Below are 6750 nucleotides of genomic sequence, written 5' to 3' on the forward strand. Positions count from 1 at the left end.
CATAAATATATCACACACTTAGAATGTCTTTCTTTTTTTTCTGAATCTGCTCATTGCTGAATACTTTTAAACTGAAATCATTGCATTTTCTTCCATTTCTTCAATTGCCCCAGCATAAACTCCATCTATTTTAGAGGTAATAAAATTAAGGGGGAGGGCTGGCCAAGTGGCTCAGTTGGTTAAGAGCTTGCTCAAGTGTGCGAGCCCTGAGCAACAGCGGTTCAAGTCCCGGCCCGAGCTGAGCTGCCACTGAGCTGCCAATAGGTGACAGGATGGCTCAGCTAATAAATAAATAAATAAATAAATAAATAAATAAATAAATAAATAAATAAAATTAAGGAGGAATTCTAATGTGCATGGTTTTATTTCAACTCTCACCCCACTCCCCCATATTTTAATAATAAATCATTAGTGATCTACTTTTTCATTTACTCCATTTCTTTTCAGGCAACATAGAATGAGGACATGGGAAAGGAAAATGCAACGTTGCTGACAGAGTTTATTCTCACAGGACTTGTATATCCACCAGAGTAGCAAATCCCCCTGTTTCTGATGTTCTTGGTGATATACCGCATCACCATTGTGGGAAACCTTTATCGAATTGTTCTCATCTGCAATGACCCTCAACTCCATATCCCCATGTACTTACTTCTCGGGAGTTTGGCCTTTGTGAATGCTTGGATATCATCCACAGTGACTTCTAACATGCTGATCAACTTCTTAGCCAAGAGCAAAATGATATCTCTTTCTGAATGCAAGACACAATTTTTTTCCTTTGCATTCAGTGCAACCACAGAATGTTTCCCGTTGGCAACAGTAGCATATGATCGTTATGTGGCCATATGCAAACCATTATACTATCCAGTGATTATGACCAATAGTCTATGCATCAGGTGTTCATCTCATCATTTGTAGGTGGTGTTCTTCGTGCCTTAATTCATATAGGTTTTTTATTCAGGTTAGCCTTCTGTAATTCTAATATGATACATCACTTTTACTGTGATATCCTGCCATTGTTTAAGATTTCCTGTACTGACACTTCCATTAATGTTCTTATGGTTTTCATTTTCTCTGGATCAATACAGGTGTTCACAATTGTGACTGTTCTTGTCTCATATGCACTTGTTCTCTTTATAATCTTAAAAGAGAAGTCACTACAAGGCATAAGGAAAGCCTTCTTCATCTCTGGAGCCCATCTCTTTTCTGTGTCTTTATACTATGGCTCTCTTCATGTATGGGCACCCTGGATCTGCACTAGCAGATGTCCAAGATATGATGGATTCTCTCTTTTACACTGTCATTGTTCCTTTGTTAAATCCAATTATCTACAGCTTGAGAAATAAGAAAGTTATTACAGATTCACTGGCAAAAATATTGAGGAAAAATGTTTGGATCTTATACTAATATATGTTCTCTTTTTATTAAAATGGTTAAAATATTGTGCAGATTAGATGTAGCTCTGATTTGATTTGGTTAGTGTTCCAAGTTTTTTGCAGTTATAATTACTCTATCATTGTAATGACTTAAGGTGGGAGTACCTAATAAATTCCTTAATATATATGCCTGTGTTATTCAAAAACATAGAAAAAAATTTAAACTAAAAAAATTTAGTCATATTAAAATAATTAGAGGAAAACAAAATATTTTACATGCTTATATGTTCTCATTGTGGCTTCAGAAATACATTAAGCACTGAAATAGTCTAGTTCCTCTAAGCAGGACTTGGTTACGTTGACGTTGATACTTATATGGCTGTGTAGCCTGAAGACTCATATCACATTTAATCTACAGTGGAGGCAGGTTTGTGTTTGAGTGAACAGAGGCAATCCCAGAAATTCTGCTACTTATCAAAAGATCTTTCATTCCAATGTATTTGGGACATGGTAAATTTCATTTCTGGTGGGGATTCAACTCCTATATCACATAGAGAAATAAACAATAATAGTAGTGCAATGACGGAAAAAGTGAGAATAGAGTTCAGAAAGTGAAGGTTGGGCCAAATTATAAGAGTTGCTCAAGAGTGTGAGCTCTAAGCAACAGCGGTTCAATGCCTGGCCTGAGCTGAGCTGCTGCTGAGCTGCCAACAGGTGGCAGGATGGCTCAGCTAATAAATAAATAAATAAATAAATAAATAAATAAATAAATAAATAAATAAATAAAAGATAATATGAAATGCTTTACTAATTCAGAAAGCTCAGAGATGAGATTCAGGAATTTAATTGGGAAGAGTATAGAGAGGAAAAAGCAGTGGTAGAATAGGAAGGAAATGGTTTCAATCTTCCTAGAATTAAGAAAGAAGGAAATTAATAAGGTAAGGCAATAAGTAATACAGAAATATATAAAGATTTTCGCAAAGTCTTATTGAAAATGACAGGCTTCAAATGCATGTTACCAAAGTTCAAATAATGTTAAGAAGATATAATGTCATACTGGCTAGTGAGTATCTGGGAATGACCAAACTAGCAAGATTTTGGATGGTTTGTGCCCGCAAAGTCCTTAAGTGTTAGCTTTTGTCACACTGTGTAGTCTGAATATAATGAGTGACCTGTCTTCATGTCCACACCTGCCCTTCCTCTCTTCCCACTGATTCCATACACATTCCTCCTGATGCCACTGATGTCAGCCTCATCACTAACAGCCTCTCTGATTTGCAGAAATCCAGCTCCTTATCTCCTACATCTTGCTGATACTCTCTACCTTCTCAAACATTGCTGTCAGATTATTCTTCACAAACAGAACTCTGATGAAACCATATCCCTCTTTGACAACTATTAATGGATTGTCATTGCTAACAGATTATATGCATATATGGTATATGCATCTAGATCTGTGTATATAGGTATATATATATGTATATTTGTTTATTCATGTGTATGTACAGATTACATTATATATAAACATATCTACATATATGAACACATACATATCTATATAGAAATGTGAATATATAATATATATTAAAAAGCCCTATATAAATATATAATATTAATATTATATATAATATATTTTTATATATAATATATAATGTATATTATTATATATAATGATATATATGTATATATAATATATGTATATATGTGTGTGTGTATATATATATGCTTTATTATTTATTCTTACTTCAATTTATGAAGCAAGATGTTATTCAATATACAATATTTCTTCAGAAATAATTTCATAAAGAATTACATTAATAAGCATATATATATATATATATATATATATATATATATATATGCTTCATCCTACATTTGCTTCCTGGAATTAGTTGAAGTCCTTTCCAATAAAACCTTGGTTAAACTCAAAGTCTCCTCCTCTACAATTCTTCTAATTGACCCTGTGTTATTTACAATATGAGTTACTAGAAGCCTTCTTGACACACTATCCTCTCAAATACATGCCTCTGTTAATACACCAAAAGCCCCCACCCCATGTCCAAATGCCCTCGTCTTCTTTTACAATTTAAATGCTATCCTTTCTTCAAGATCTACCTCAAATGTTACAGCTTCCATGGTGTATTTCCAGATTACCTTGAAGAGGGTAAGAATGCTCCCTCATCTGAAATATTCAGTAGTTTATTTATTCTTTTAAGACACAATGGCTTTATGTAATACTATTTTTTCAGGCTTTTTTAGATTATATTTTAGAAGTCTTAGTATTCTTTTTATTTTTTGCAGAACACAATAGTTTACACACATGAGATCCTAAATAAATATTTGTAAAATTGAAATAAATATGACAGCACAAGTATATGGAATGCAGTAATAGTGCCCCACTACTTTTCAGTCTTATAATGAGCCCAGAGAAATTTCTGGGCCTGAGATAGCTGCTGCATGTTAACTAACCTTCATAAATTTCTTAGTGACAATTGTAAGTACCATACACTTAAAGTGAGTTATTTTTGCTCTTCTTATCACTAAGATTGGATCTAAGGATAAACTATGATAAAATGTCAGGTAGAAGCTATTCAATTAGGCATTTGGCTTAAAGGATACAAAATACATAAGTATTTAAAACAAATATCATTATGTTATATATCTGAAAATTTCCTTCAGAAGATTAGACATGTTCTGTTTTCTTTTTGCTTTCCTGAGGAGTTCCCACCATTCCCAAGAAAAGGAGTGAATATGATGTGTGATCAAAAAATATGGTGAATGTTTAAATTTTTAAAAATTTATTATAGTAAAAGACACATTGTCATTAATCTCCCTCAAAATACTCCCCTTGCTTCAAAAACACTTACCCCATCATTCTTGCCACTTTCAGAAAGCAGTTCTGAAAGTCCTCTTTCATGAGTGTCTTTAGTTACAGTATCGTGGCTGCCTCGATGTCCTGAATCATTTTGACTTTGGGGAAGAGCCAGAAGTTGCACGGTGCTAGGTCCAGTGGATAAGGTGGATGAGGACACACTGTAATGTGTTTATTTGACAGAAATTGCCATACCAGAAGCGATGTGTGACACGGAGCATTGTCATGATGGAGGATGATTTACGACACACTTTAAAACACACCTTCTCTCAACCATAGCTCACACCTGACTGACTGCATCAAACAAGTTGAAACTTCTCACACACTGTTACTAAGGTTCCACATGCCACTTCCCATATTGAAGCTCCCTGCCTTTCCATTGGATGGCACTTGGCAGCTGCATTTACTATATTTTGTTACCACACCTCGTGTGTGTGTGTGTGTGTGTGTGTGTGTGTGTGTGTGTGTGTACAAACACACACACACACATTTATACCTATATCCACACTTCCCTACAACCCCCAGCTTCATCTCCATCTCCATTTCTGTCTTCTTCACCCTGATTTGTTCACCCTGACATTGAGGAACTTTCAAATAAAATCTTGGTTTAGCTCTGAAGTCTCTTCCTCCAGAATTCTCCTAATGGGCTCTGTGTTATATCCAAAATGAGTTGCAGAAAGCTTTCTGTACATCCTTTACTTAAGCACATGCTTTTGCTAATAAGGGTCTTTCCACAAAAAATGTATGCCCCCTATAATTGCCTCCATCTTTATTTACAGTTGTAATGGTGTCCTTTCTTCAAGGTCAATGCAAATGTTACAGCTTCTATGATGCATTTCCAGTCTATCTTGATGACAATGGCAATGCTTATTCATGTGAAACATTTAGCAGTTTATTTCTTCTCCTTAAGCCATACTTGGCCTTGCATAATACTTATTCTAGGGGCTACAACCTTTTTTATCATAAATTTGATGTCTTAATCCCTTTCTATCATTTGTAGTGCTTGACACAAGCACTACACCCGAGGTTCTGAATAAGTATTTGTGAAATATTTGTAAACTTGAATTGAATCTGACAGCACAAATACATAGAATGCAGTAAGAGTGTATAACTCTTTTTCAATATTATAATGAACCCCAGGAGATTACTTTTCCTGGGATGACTGCTGCATGTCAACTCACCTACTTAAATTTATTTCTGAACAATTGCAAGTATTATACACTTAAAAGTAAATTATTTTTGTTCTTCTTATTGCTGAGATTGGCTTCTGGAATAGAATGCAACCAAATATCAGGGAGAAGCTATTTAATTAGATGTTGGGTTTAAACATTTGTTGTTTTAAAAGATGTTTTGTTTAAAATAGATAAACATTCAAAATATAATTATTCTATTATCTGTAGATCTACTACACAGATTAGACCAGGTCATCTGTCCTCTTTTTGTTCCCCTGAGGTATACCCTGAAGCCCTAGGAAAGGGAGTAGTGGATCATAGTGCAGCTGTTCTTATGCTTTTCCCCCAGAAAATCCATGTATTGCATATGTCTGTAGTTTTTTATATTTTTGTTGCTATATAATATTCTCAGTGTACTGATGGTTTCCTGTCAATTGTCTTGATTTTTACTTGTTCATTCATTATTACACCAAAACTAGATCGATAATACAAACAACTTCTGCCATTATAACCATCTTGTTCCCTAATTGTTCTTTTTCTTGAATCAGAAAGTTGACATTAAGCTATGAATATCTGAGCAGAGTCTGTTACCTTTCAAGTCTTACTTTAGGTTGGGTGACTATGGAAAACAGTTGAGAGCTTCTCAGAAACTCAGAATTCCTGGGTAGCCTTCTCTTGTACATGTCAGGTCTACAGATTCCCTGGCTCTGGTTTGTTCTTCAGTGGAATCCCAATTACTTCCAGAAATCCACCCAAAACCCCAGTCCATTGAAGTGATCTCATTCTCACTTCTGCTATGGATATTTTTTGTTTTTGTACTTCATTTTTGTCACTTCGGTGGCATGTTGGGAAAGAGGTAAAATATACACCTGTGCAGAAATCACATTTTAGACAAGATACTCTGCTAATTCCTTTAAAAAGAAACTATGAAATGACATGTGTATTATTTAATGGTTATTTAAGTGTAAAAAATGATATATTGCTACGTTCACTCAGTTGTCTGGAACACTGGTGATGTTTGATTAAACCATCCCATTGAAATACTAAAACTATACATGAAATACTCTTTATTATAAAAATGTATTCATTTTCTTAACCTGGAGATTTAAAAAAATATATAGTTACTCTCTCTTCCTATATATGTGTGTGTGTATATATGTATATATTTTTTCCTCATCATTTTATAATACTTTCTACTGTTTAGAAAATTGCTAACAAAATTATCCAATGTGTTCAAAGAAAATAAAATATTGGATTTAGGTAAAAACAGCAACAACAACAAAACACCAACCCAAACTAGAATAGTATTTCTAAATTCTGATTTGTTGATTGA

General features: G+C 34.1%; 1 pseudogene; it reads left to right on the top strand.

The window, feature by feature from the left end:
- The first annotated feature begins 465 nt into the window (after nucleotides 1-465).
- Nucleotides 466-1404, top strand: LOC109375859 (olfactory receptor 5H1-like; annotated as a pseudogene).
- The last annotated feature ends 5346 nt before the right edge of the window (nucleotides 1405-6750 follow it).

This window comes from Hipposideros armiger, unplaced genomic scaffold, assembly GCF_001890085.2.
Source record: "Hipposideros armiger isolate ML-2016 unplaced genomic scaffold, ASM189008v1 scaffold_995, whole genome shotgun sequence".
NCBI lineage: Eukaryota > Metazoa > Chordata > Mammalia > Chiroptera > Hipposideridae > Hipposideros > Hipposideros armiger.